At 37.1% G+C, this 14,391-nt stretch overlaps 1 long non-coding RNA gene across 1 annotated transcript; it reads right to left on the minus strand.

Moving 5' to 3' along the window:
* Nucleotides 1–12,019: 12,019 nt before the first annotated feature.
* LOC131775142 (uncharacterized) lies at nucleotides 12,020–14,353 on the minus strand. The gene is made up of 2 exons (XR_010717536.1): nucleotides 14,176–14,353; nucleotides 12,020–12,122 (listed from the first exon to the last, which is right to left on the minus strand). It is a non-coding gene; the product is annotated as an uncharacterized lncRNA (long non-coding RNA).
* Nucleotides 14,354–14,391: the final 38 nt, after the last annotated feature.

Raw genomic sequence — 14,391 nt, forward strand, 5'->3', positions numbered from 1 at the left:
CAAACAAGGTCGACACGATAGTCGTTAAGTTTGACGAATACTTCACCGGTGACGTAAACGAGACGTACGAGCGCTTCAAATTCAACCAACGCAATCAAGAAGCTGATGAAAACTTCGATGCTTACCTGACCGCCCTCAGAAACATGACCGACACATGTAATTTCTGCACATGCCCGACAATGAAAGACTCTCTGATACGAGACCGCATAGTCCTTGGGATCAGAAAGGAGGATGCTCGCAAACGTCTACTTCAGGAAAGAAAGCTCGACCTAAAGAAGTGTATCGATATTTGTCGAACCTCGGAGGGCGCCACAACTCATATGCAAGCGATAGGTGGAAAACTCGAGGAAGTTCATTGGATTAACAAGGCAAAGGGCCCTCCAAAGACGAGCGGGAGACGGAGTGACCGTTCCGAACATTTACCTGACAGGAGTAACTCCCAATCACGAAAGCTCAAATGCAAATTCTGCTTAAAGATTCATCTTATGAAGAAGGAACTGTGTCCTGCATGGGGTAAAAGGTGCAGTGTCTGTGGTAAAATGAATCACTGGAAGGGCTCGGAGATTTGCGAGCGAAAAGACAAAGTTCACTCGGTAAGTCAAGACTCTAACCCTTCAGACTCTGACTCGGACGTGGCTTCAGTTAAGACTCTTAGTGTCGTTGTTAATGGTGTTCGATAAAGACAAGAACAAGCCCATTTATTGTGAAATGCTCGTTAACTCCAAGCCAGTCAGTCTGCAAGTGGACTGTGGAGCTACTGTCTGTTTATCCCTAAAAGCCACACCGATGACAGCCATACTAAACCTTCTAATATCTCCCTGAAAATGTGGAACAAAGCGAAGATGAAAGCGCTTGAAACCTGCAAGCTGCTCTTTGAAAACCCAAAAACACTGTTGAAGTACATTGTAAAGTTTGCCGTTGTTGACAAACAGCTCACCCCCCTGCTTAGCCGCAAGGCTGCTGAAAAGATGAACCTCATCACAGTCAACTATGACCAGTTTGAGCATGTCAATGGAGTAGTAGATAGCACCGATATCTTAGATGAATTTCCTGACATTTTCAACGGGGACATTGGAACCCTGCCTGGCTCTGTGCGACTCACACTGAACTCTGATGTGGAACCGATACTTTGCCCGCCAGAACGACTGCCTATTGAGTTAAAAGAACCAGTGAAACTAGAACTTAACAGGCTAGACACTGCAAGAGTTCTCACTCCAGTGGATGAGCCCACTGACTGGGTAAATCAGATGGCAATTGCCACCAAGAAGAACGGAAGCCAACGCATCTGCATAGATCCACGTTCTTTGAACCTTGCGCTAGAGCGGGAACACTATCAATTACCAGTCCTTGATGACATCCTTCCTGACCTTGCCAAGGCCAAAATCTTCAGCAAAGTTGACCTTAGTCATGGATATTGGCACTGTACTTTGGAAGAAGACTCTAGCATGCTTACCATATTTTCAACCCCTTTTGGGAGGTATAGGTGGACACGCCTATCCTTTGGACTTTCCGTAAGCTCGGAAATATTCTAGAAACGTCTGGTCCAAGCTCTGGAAGGAATTGTGGGTGTTGCCTGCATAGCAGATGACATCTTGATTTATGGTATTGGTGACACTCTTGATGACGCCAGGCAAGATCATGACAAGAATCTCTCGTTGCTATTGGAACGTTGCCGGCAGAAGTCCGTCAAGCTCAACAGGCACAAAGTGGTGCTGAGGGTACAACAGGTGGATTTCATGGGACATCTGCTGACTGCACTTGGTTGCATGATGAACAGATCATTTCTCCCAGCTGATGGTCAATCAACCCCCAGTGAATTTGAGTCTGTCAATAAGGTCCAATTCCTACCCATGCGATAAGAGAGGGTACAGAAAGTCCAACTCGAGACTGCAAAGGATGAAACCCTGCGACTGCTTATGGACACCATACTGAAGGGATGGGCCGAGGATCGGTCAAAGATCTCACCTCAGCTGACCCCCTACTACAGCATGAGAGATGAACTTAGTATTTATGATGGGCTGGTGTTCAAAGGGGAGCGCCTTGTTGTGCCTCAAGGGCTGAGAGCTGAGATAAAGAAAGACATACATGCGTCGCATGCTGGTGTAGAAGGCTGTTTGAAGAGAGCGAGAGAGAGTGTGTACTGGCCTGGTATGAACTCTGAACTCAAGCGCTGGATCTCGACTTGTGAGCCCTGCAGATTATTTGAAGTTTCTCATGGGAAAGAGACCTTCATGAGTCATGACATACCAGAGGCCTTGGGAAAAAGTTGCTGTGGACCTCTTCACCCTAAACCAGAAATATTACTTGGTAACGGTCGATTACTATAGTGGTTATTGGGAGCTGGACCGGCTACATAACACAGATTCTGGAACTGTCCACTTGTTAGTGACAATAGCCCCCAATTTGTAGCTGCAGAGTTCCAAAAGCTTACAAAAGAATGGGACATTGAGCACAGGGTCACCTCTCCTTACAATAGTAAGGCTAACGGCAAAGTAGAGGCTGCTAAAAAAGTGAAGTCTGCTAAAAAAACTCCTCCGTAGAACTGCTAAAGGTGGCAATGACCTCTACTTGGGACTACTGGCTGAGTGCAATATCCCATCTCAAGGAATCGGAAGTAGTCCAGTTCAGAGGCTTATGAATAGGAGGACAAGGACATCACTTCCCACAACTGGTTCTCTCCTGGAACCAAGAACCCTGAGCTCTAGTCACGAGAGAGAGAAGCTGAAAGATGTTCAAAAAAGGCAGGCTCTATACTACAATTCTGATGCCCATGACTTACCTGAATTGAATGAGGGAGACAATTTGAGGCTGAAACCGTTTGCACTGGGGCAAAAGGAATGGAAGAGGGGAGTGGTTGTTGAACGACTTGACGAATGAATGAAATTGAGACAGCAGATGGATCTTCCTATAGGCGCAACTGAGCCCATCTGAAGAAGACTAATTAGTCACGCCCTGAAGCAACTAGTGGTGAATCACAGCAAATACCAGACAGCAACATGTTAGGCCATGGAAGAAGGACCAGCAAATTGCCTCCTGAGGATACCCTTACTGAGCCACCACAAATGTCAAGCTATCCTGACGAGCCAGATGAGCCCTCACTTCGCAAAGAATCAGGCACTAAAAGCCTACCATGTAGTGAACCCTAAAAAGAGCTGGACTCAGGGATTAGAACCCAGTCAGGAAGACTGGTCACTAGACCTTCATACCCTAAGGAATTTGTAGTGTGACCAACCTACAAGCAACTTGTGGACATTGCCTGTTAGGCTTAACACCGAACCTTCTATTTGTTGTTCAAAACTGAACATTTATTACCAGTTGAGACACTTTCGCACATAGTGTCCATGTTCCAGTTTATTATTGTTTAAGGTTTCTCATGCATATTCCAGTTTTTTCGTTTTTTTTTTGGTTTGTCTACCCATTTTATATTGGGGAGGATGTGACATGTGGCGTGACGTATTACGTCAGTTACTGATTTCCCGTACGTAAGAGGAAGCGAGAGCACGTGCTCACCATTAAAAAATATGTAGCATGTTGTTGTGAACTCTGCGCACTTTTACTCTGTATTTTCGAGAGGACGTCTTGATACAATGTTATTCTGTAGAAATTTATACTGAAAAAGTTGAGGTCTTAACTCTTCGCTAGCTAGAACAATTTATAAAAAAGAGGCAAACAAATTTCCACTATCAAACCTTTACATTAATTTTCGCGCATTAATTTATCCCTTGCCGATGTGACGTGCCTGTCACACGGGGAAAATAAGCTTCACCAGCTAACCGAAAAAACATAAGGACCATCTGAGTGGACAACATCACAAAATCTATGACATTAGAAGGTAGCAATGGAATGTCTCCCACTCGTGCACGTGTTTACCGACAACCACCGCTACAGAGCCTGACTGAGGGTAATGTTATACCGGCATGACATTTTGGTTTTGTAGTATTTTGCGCTCTTATGTGCTTTCAAGTAGGTTTCCAAAATTTTCGATTTGTTTCTCCATCGCCACCTCTAATTTATTCATTTTGCTATATAACAAATTACCAGACGACTGTGCCCACTGTGAAGCGTTCTTTTACTAATCAAAAAACTTGAGATGTAACTCATTGGACAGTTTCCTTCAAATTATCAACCTCATAATGGTGTTTCTTAATTCTCAGAATGTTAAGCTCAAGCGTATGAAATACCATGATCCTATTCTTTGGGGGAATGTATTAAAAGGTTTGTACTCTTTACTTATATGAAGTCTCTAGTTTTCTATATTCAATATCAATTTACTTTGCTTAATTGCACTAAAAGTTGTCCTAGAAGAAAGCAAAATCCGAAAAGGAAAAAAAGCCAGGAAGGAATTTGTTAGCACATAAAATGTCCCTTTGGCTTTATGCCCGTTAGCCGAAAAATTTAATATAATTTTCACCAAAGGGCACATACAAGATGATTATTACGGATTTGAGTAATTCCAAAAGTGTTAAGTCAAAATCTCTATGCATATGTTGTAAACTGCATCCATTGGGACTGCTGTTACCAGTCTCAATTCACAAGAAACAACCGATTACTTCCTCTAAATTCATATTGTTGAGTCTTGCTTGTTTTGGTGATGATCACTAATTATTTCTATCGAATTAACGAGGGATCAAAGTGTTTTGAGTTTGTTTAAGTAAGCACGGACAACGATAGACGCTGTGCAGTTTAATTGCAGTCTTCAATCTCACACTTTGACTTTGCCACTGTAATTCAAAATTTTGCACCAACGGAAATCAGTTTGGGCGTGGCTCGTGCTCTTTTGCGATCACGAACAGATACATTTTGATAAAACAAACTAGTAGGTTCACGTGATCTAACAGTGATGTTACAAGCCGTCAGTCTCGCAACCTTTTTAACCTTTAAAATCGACTTCAACAAAAATACAAAGACGGAGACATTTTTGTGTGGCTTACACAACTTGTGCAGCCACATTATGACACGATCCGATCGATCCAACAAGAACAATATGTGCTGACTACAGTCAAGGAAATGAAGCACTTTTTGGTGAAAATACTGGTAAACAATGTGTAGCAATGTCACTTACTGCTATTATTTATAATCACATAGAAGATATCAATTTGTGGACTTCTTCCACTCTGAATAATATTCTTACCATTGGAAATGATTTTTATACTTCTATAAGATGTTCTGTCCAGACAAATGATTATTTGCTTTCAACTGATGTTCCATGCATTGTTTCAATTTACAATAAAGTATACATATTAGAATATAGTGAGTCATTGACAGAAAGTTTGTTCAAGGCATCAAATAATGGGCCATACATGTCTCTTCAAAATTCTCTGACAAGTGTTTTCAAATTGTCAACTTAATTACAATTGTTGTTTTTTAACGATTGGAATTAATACTGTTGCAGTGATTAACAATTCAGAACAAAGCTTTAAAATTTTTGATGCTCATTCCAGGGATATGTATGGGATGCCCCACTCATTTGGGAAATGTAATTTGCTTACCATTGAAGGAATTGAAAACCTTGTGTCATATTTGAAAATCTCCTGCTTACAAACAGGGGTTGTTCCTTTTGAAATTAAAGGTGTCTTTGTCAGAGATAATGAACTTGATTTGCAAAATGTTCACGAGAGTCCAAAAATTGAACATTTGCCTTTCAGAAATAAAAGAAACCAAACACAACATATGAAAAGGAAGCAAAAGTCTCTAACTGAAATGCCAGAAGAAAAAGAAAAATGATTGTTTGCTAGACACGCCACACACGCCGGCTTTCCTACAGTCGGCTTGTCTTCTAAGTGGATTACAGCGTGGAGTTGTGCTCTCTCAGGCCAACATTTCACGGTCTGGACCTTTAGTGCAGGTTGTGCCACATTGAAACTTGGGAGTCATTATTGACTATCTATGCGGTCACATTTCACGTAAGTCATTTACTGGAATGTTTTTTATCCTGAATTTCTGTTTATGCCATATGCTCAGTGAGAAAATTACTCAACCAGTCTTTTTAGTAAATGCTAAGATAAAATTCTGGTTAAACGGCAGAATACCCTGCCACCCCATGGCATTACATGTCATTGAATACAAATAGAATAAACAATTTTTTAGCCAATGAGAGAAAATAGGACTTTTTTGTTGCCATTAGAAAATCAGGCACTGCTGTTGTCTGGCAATTCGATTTGACAGCCCCTTTAAATGAAATTATACTTTCATGTTTACATAGCTAAACCAATAAAAGTCACAAACGTCTAACGCCTAACCTGAAACTGCAGTTTGTTATTAACATGGTGCTAAATGTCTATTGTGATTGATTCCAAACTTTGGGGAGTAATGGAATTCAGTAACAGAGTGGTTTCGCTTTTATTAAAATATGAATAGGAGCCTAATGCTTTAATGTTAACTGAAATGTGATTAGTGTTATGTTTTCCAAGTTATGGCCAGAATTATTCAGACCTTAACATTTCATGACTTCCTTCAATCTTGGCAGTCTTCTAGATTCTCTTCATAATGGTTCAGATATTAAGCTTTGGTATCTATACTTGGTAGCAATACATGTGTATTAGGCCTTTATTTGGTAGACTACGCCTCCTTTTCAGTTTTTTGTTTGGTTTGGTGAATTCATCACAATACTGATATACATGAAAAATTACACTTTTTTGATTAGCTGAAAAGAGCTAGGTGCCTTTTTCATTTATCATCAGTGAAAAAGTAATAACTCATGTACAAAATAATATAAACTAGGCTCAGCAATAATAGATCACATGAGAAACCAATGAGATTTACACAAAGTAGGTTGTTCCGATTGATACATGCTGTAGCTGACAAAAATAAACAAAAGCTTGGATACTTTTATGTATATTGATAAACACTAACAAAATTGCGTTCCTGAGCAAGAATTCAGCTGAAGGACAAATTTTGATGGCACACACTTCATTTAGTCAATACTGTCAAATTTATCTGCCATCAGTTTGTTGATTTCCTGTGAATGTGTATCTTTCACGTATACATTATGAATAATTAATAACACGATTTCTCATATGATAAGCACTTTTAAATTTTTAAAATACTTTAAACTGCACACATGCTATGAGCTCAACATTTGTTGTTTGTGAAAAATTTACTTCTGCTTATTTAGAATACCAAAGTACACTTTAATTAAGTTACATGTAGCTTTGACTTTGTTGAGTTTTTATGAAGACAGTTCGATGGAACTGACATTTGTTACGTTTATAGTTAAAAGTTAGCCATCAGGTATCCTCGGAGACCCAAGATTCTTATCACATCTGTAGACCCCTTAAAAGCAGTCTTAACAGATCAGTTCCAAACTGTCACAGTCATTCTGAATTTTGATTGGTACCAGAAATTCAATCTTGTTCTAGCAAATGAGAGTGAAGCAGGTCTCACACGTCCTCTTGTGTGCTCTGACACAAAGTGATACATGAAGTTCAGTTGCTTACCATGTTTGTTTTGGACCTTTTTGTACGGTAGATTAGCACTTTGTATGATGATGTGAAGTTGACCATTTGCATGATGATGTCAAGTTCACCTATTCATCTTTCCCCATAAATTGAATTTGGTAGACTCACTGGCATGAAATTACAATTTCAATAATAAGAAAACTTGAAAGCTTCAGGTAGTTTAAATCATATGATACCATCATGCACTTGCCTGTACATTGCTCTGCTGTGTTTAAGTTATGTCTCTGATTACTGTTCCTGAAATCTATTATGGTGACAATATCTCTATTGAACTTTCTGTTAAATAAAACCTCCAGGTATTGGGTTAAAAATTATTAGCAACGTTAATGTAATGTTACTTCAGAGTACTTAACTCAACATATAATACATTAAAATATTGCTTGTGTTCTGATCTTGTAATGCACCTATCTTTTTTCCCTAGACTCTTCCATTTGCAACCTCATATCTACCTACCTCAACTGAATTTTTCTGTATTCTTTATTGAAAATACAGCCCCACAAAACCTAAATACAATAATTATAGTAAACGTTTTGCTCTCAACCAACTGAAAGTTGAACTTTATACCCTAATGGACAAAAGAAACCTACACTCAGCATTGTGTTACTTTACATGTATATCTTGTCCAAAATTAGTCACACATTCAAACCAAACAAGCTCCCAATAGCTTCTAGTTTAGATTACATCATTTCCCGAATGTCCTTGCCCTTCTACAAAGTTTTGTCCTTGTGTACTGGTACACAAAATGTCACAAATATTCATATGAAATTCTTCCCTAGGGTTAATTTCACATCACTTGCCTTGGAAAAGACAAGCAACCAACAAACTTAAGAAGTCAATTCCACTTCGTTACGTAAACATAATCGTGACTGAATCTCTCAGATCACTATGGAAGATTATGCTGATGTTTTTCAGTTCCTAAAATCCTCGGGTTACATGTGCAACATTTGTTGTCAAAATGAGACCTTCAAACCAAAGTTTGGCCAATAACTCATCTACAGAATGAACATTTCGGGACTTTTGTATGCTAGTTATCTTGTGTTATTAATGAACATGATTAATATTGAAAACTATCTAATGGTAATCAGATATTAGCTCTTCTAATAGAAACCCAAGGAGACAAAAAGCAGCTAAATTTCGTGAGCCACACATGTACGCATTGCGGACCTATTTTTAATACCTAGCCAGAGGACGAGCATTCTTATCATCACTCGTTGAAAAAGGAACAAGGGATTTGATGAATCGCGTTTTTCCCACTACCCTCTTTCAAGAGAAAGCTCCGGTATGGTGTAGAGAATTAAGAGTTTATTGTTTGGAAGTAAACAGTTAAAGACTAGGGAAGTTATTTATAGACTAAAAGTTATCGAAACTCTAGTAGTTATTACGTCTTCCTAAAGAGCATGTGGACAAAGAATGTTTTTCTTTTTTTCTATTTTTTCATTGATGCTGAGGAAAGAAAGGCTCATGTCGACGAGAAAAATAAATGGAATATTAGTAATTTTTAGAACCCGCATCATCCACAAGCTGACTGCTTCTTGTCTCCAACTCTGTTTTCATTTGACTTTCAAATTTTTGGTTTTACGAAGTAATCGCCAATTTTTCCTCTTTTTTGTTGCTGTTATATATTAAATGTAAAACAACAATTCAAAGTGGACGCTCCCATGCAGATTTTTCCATCTGAAATCCGAAGATCTTACCACTAAATCTCGATGTGTTTCGCTAAGCATTTCGACATTTGACAAGTTGATTGTTTTTGATTCTCGTCAGCAGTTTACACGACACTGTGGTAATGTTTATAGAGAGAAAATTGATTTTGATCAGTTTTACCGAAGAGCTATGTTTCTTTAATTTGACAGCGCTAAGAAAGTTCATTGTACAGTTCATTTTTCGGTGATATCACACAACCTAAAGAAACTAGATGGATCGAATAACAGACTATACGTTCCAGAGATAAATAGTGAAAAATAAATATTCCATTAGAGCGCAAAGCAAACACACATTCATCAACAGAATCGACATATGTACCGCAAATGAAGTTATTTTGCGATACACCGAAAAAATTGCTCACCGTCTTTAAATTAACAATTTTGCTGCAAGAAGGATAAAATAATTGACTACTAAGGTTTAAGGCTATTGCATTAAGTACCTGAATATTGATTGTCCCTTTACACTTTCAGAGCCTGATCGCATTTATCCACATAAGCAGCAGAGAATAAATACACAGAAAAGTAAAGGTTTTTACAGCTGCTGTTAAGCGTTGTTGTAAATAAATTCAGAGCTAAGACAATAATTTTAATCGCGTGATGCGTTTAAGTCACGCGTACAACAATAAGCTGAAAAACGTAACCTATGTTGTTCTTTAGTAAATTATTACTGAAAAAGTCGTTGTCTTTATTCTTGGCTAGCTAAACCAATTAAAAAAAAAAAAAGGAAACAAATTTCCGCTATCAAACCTTTGCATTATTTTGCGCGCGTTAATTTATCCCTCGCCAACGTGACATGCCTGTCACACGAGGAAAATAAGCTTCATCAGCCAACCGAACAACCATTTTTAACAAAGGGAGGCTATTTGAATTTTTGCTACGCAGTTAGGAACCTCCACAACACGAATTTGAAAGCAACTCATATTGTTTGTAGGCTTCAAAGGAAACTGACACTTGCAATTATTTATTGCTTATAATTTGATACTTTTTTTTGTTTAAAGTTAGATGAGCCTTTAACCGAGGGCTTATAAAAGGGGCTTGTAAATATATGTATTTACGGACAGAGACTAAATGTCTCCTCTTGTAACATTTTTACCCCAGGCAAAAAGTGAGTGGGTTGTCTGTAACGTCTTGTTTCAGAACTTTCCTGCAATAGGTGCAGTTGGTCTCTCTTTTCCCGTCTCATCAAACAATGAGAAAACTTAAGAGAGATAAAAATATAAAATATTACATGATAATATTTGATAAGAATCCCTATTTTACTAACATCTTCTCATAAGGTAAACAAAAAGGCCAGGCACACCAGTTTTTCTATAATTTGATTATAACCTTTGTCTAATCCTAAAACCCCAGATAGTGACTACGAACTAGTTTTGCCTTGCAAATGTCATCCATTAAATTAAACCACTGACAAAAAATACCTTAATTGTTTAGCAAATTCTCTTTGTCAAAAAAAAAAAGCTTTCGTCTGTTGAGCAAATTCTCCTTGTCAGAACACAGAGAAAAGTATGGAGAATATGCATATATAATTATTGATGTTAGAGTGAAAAGGTTTAAAAACAGACAATAGGGAATTTATGTGTATAGATTAAGGATTAAAAAATATCATTGTGCTTCTATGATTTCCTTGGCTGACAGAGTGTTCTTGCAGGAATTGACATATGTGAGCACAGGGGAGCAGATGGGAAATGTATGTGACAGTAAGTAACAGTTACATGAGGTCAAGTACATTTCTTAATTCAAAGGCATCAGTGATGTTTAGAAAGTTTTGTTAAATGACCTAGCCATTGGAGTACAGTTTGAAAAACTTTCAAAACATATAACGAGTTACTATAAATTATGAAATGTCAGAGCTGTTTGATATGCTTTTATGCATGATATGTTCTAAACAAAACCTCATACAAATACTACTCTTTGTCCAATTTCCTGGTGCACATTTCTAAACAAACACTTTCAACCTGTTGGAAAATGCCTTAAGATAATTATATTGTTTGATTTGATCATTCACTAAAATTTAGACAGTGATGGACACATCAAATTTAAATGTTTTCTTTAAACTATTAAAGAGTTTAGTGTTGTTAAGTCATCTTTAAAAGTTTTAATTTCAAGTCAGTGTGTGGTATGGAAATCCTGTATTGCACTCAATAACTTATTTTTCAATTCATTCACAATAGACTAATCAGGAATGAAACATTTTTTTTCAGTATCTAATGATTATTATTACATTATTATAAGTATGAGGTATTTAAATTTAAGTAGAAAAAGCACAGCATTCCTATGTCTAAGTGACTTGCTGTAGTCTCTTAGAGAAATTAACAAAAAAGGACACCAACAATTTGACAATGCAAAGTTAAACCTTCCACTGATGAAAGGCTGAACCTGATTAATTCTGATTAAAGCTGACTCATTTGAGAGTGTAAGAGTTAGTTTGAAAATACATGTTTAAGTATGTAAGTACTACAAATACTTTTGCAATTGTTTAAAATCGCAATGTTATACCTCCCAACCCAAAGCCATTTTTCATTTGACCCTAATTGTTGCCTTTGGCTTCAGTTCGAGGAACATTTGAGAGCCTTGGGAAAAGAAAACTCACTTTATCCCTTGAAGCCAGTCATTAACTCCTTGTGTTTAACAAATTACTAGCTGAAAGAAACTATGGACATTTCTAACAAAGAAAGTGCTGCACGAAAGAGCCAAACCTTTCTATTTTAATCACCCCATTCCCTGAAAGGACACTTTTGTGCCCATCTTCAAATGACTATCTTGTCATGATAACTGAAGTTTGTGGTTTAAAATATAACATGATATCCAAGCTAATTAAATTCAGAAAGAAAAGAGACCCTGACCAGTCTCCAAAAAAACTTACTGCTTGTCTTATGCAGGCTTTAAGTGCTTGAAACTCCTTATCACAGGCATGCTTGGTTATGTTGTCGTTCTAGGACACACAGCTTCCATAAAGAAGGGCCTGAAAAAATGAATAAAAATATAATAATTAAGAAAATAAGATATCTGACAAGAACCTTTTGGTTGAGTATTAACACAATCTCAGGCATATTCTCAATACTTACAACAAACTGAGTAAGGTTTTCAATTGAGTGAGTCAATTCTTGGATCTTGAAGGTAAAAGGGTCAAGATTTCAGCTGGTTGGCTAAGAGGAGACAATTTGGGACAGATTTGAATGCTGTTATGATCTTTTTATTCATCACACAGTGCTATCTATAAATTTAAATGGGCCTAAAAACAATCTAATATTGGAACTAAGCTTTTCCATGACTGGTCTGTGATTGGCTAAAATATTAGCACTATCTAATCAACCAATCAGAGGCAAAAACAGCAATTTGGTTTCTTGTATTTTGCAGTGGCCTAAGTTGGTTTCTGTCTTTGTTTATATCTGTTTTTTTCCCCTTCTTTTTTCATATTTTAATCACAACATCACACGTTATACTAAAAATACATCAGCAACCTCAATTTTACAATAAATTTCTCATGATCAATAAATTCCATTATACTCCAACAAATTTATTTGCTAGTTAAGGCAACCGGTCTAAACCCATTACATGACAGAAAACTGGGGGATATCCAACACTGTACCTGAAGTGATATTCCCTAATTTTCCAACCTTATGTCCAATATGGAAAAATCTGTGTTTAAAACTCCCAAGATCTCATTACTAATTCTCTATACTCTCTCCCATACAGTTCTTGTGATGTTAGTTTGGAGAGTTTGTTTTTGGATCAACTAATAATCCCCTAATTAATATTCTTCTTAACTCTCACCACTTGTCTGCTTGATAAAGTATTACTATTCTAAGGAGAAATTCTGTCTTGGTCACTCATGGGAGTTAAAAGGTTAATTAAAGATGAAAAGCATTAATTGTGTGGTTGTTATAGAAGAAGGAACATGTATCTTTTGTCCATAAAATCATTTCAGAGGACACTGAAAAGTAAACGTCCCACACCATCAACAGTAAGCTGTTCACAAACAATTTTCCCGCATGTTGAAAAATATTGAGGGATAATAAACATAACAGCCTCCATTTGGTGTAAATAGAGGGTAGCTGAATATAATTCATAATATAAACCTCAGAGCTTATTAGAAAATTAATGAAAGCTTAATGAAAATGAAATGGATAGAAAAAAAATCTATAAATTTTAAATAAATTATGTCAAATGTGATTTTTTGCACCAACAGTGCTTTTAATTTATTTCTTATAGTTTCCTTTTTTATTCTTTAAGTAATTCACATTAGGGAGCAAAATTGTACCCTTTGCCGAATTTGAAATTCAGAAGAAGACACTTTTTGAACAGTTAAGTTACTCTCTGTGATCCCAAAGTGCAGCAACAAACAAATGTTCCCTTTGTGCTTTAACAGCTGACATGTGGCTGATCTTTAGGGACACTTTTATCACACATTTATCACACTGTGATCATTTGCTGAGCTGTCATAAAAAAATACGAATTTCACTAAACTTTTGTTTGTTTCATTTTAGTGGGGAAACAGAATATATTCTGCATTTAATTGACTTAATCACAAGTTGCATTATGCTGGAAGGCAAATCGAAACAAAACAAAGCGAAACAAGACAAGAAGTAATAAAAAAGAACCTGATAATAAATTTGACCTGAAGAATTCATTTAAAGCAGTAACTACATGTAATCGCTATTTTGCCAAGGAGAAAAATATACGTAAATCCTTAGCATTATGTAAGCTCAATTAAAAATAAACAATTAACCAAACCTCACGTGCCTTCGATGTCATTTTTTTTTCCTAGGTTTCAAATAACTTTCCTATTAGGTAATTCGTCACGGTTTAGATTGATACGAGCAATGCTAAGAAAAAGAAATCTGCGTATAAACCGGAAAAGTCGGTAGCCACAACCTCTTGCAGCTACATGTACCGGCATTTCATAGCCAAGTTTTGTGCAATCTTGAACTTGACTTTGTTAAAACGTACTTACTTGCGTTAACTACCCGTACTACTAAGGCGTAGTAAACACAATGTGCCTAGTAAACTCTCACCTCTGTTTTGCATTCCACAAGAGGCTTCGCTAAGCCCGAGATTCTTCTGTAATCTTTTCCCATTAAGCTCATTATTTCAGGTAAATCTTCGTTTCGCCTTATCCGCCATCTTTAAGTACCCGATTCGCTCATAATTAACCGCTTACATGCCGATTTAATTAGTATCAAATTAACGCATACAAGCCGTCAAAGTTGGGCCTATTTACCTATCGAGAC

The sequence above is a fragment of the Pocillopora verrucosa genome, chromosome 5, assembly GCF_036669915.1.
Source record: "Pocillopora verrucosa isolate sample1 chromosome 5, ASM3666991v2, whole genome shotgun sequence".
NCBI lineage: Eukaryota > Metazoa > Cnidaria > Anthozoa > Scleractinia > Pocilloporidae > Pocillopora > Pocillopora verrucosa.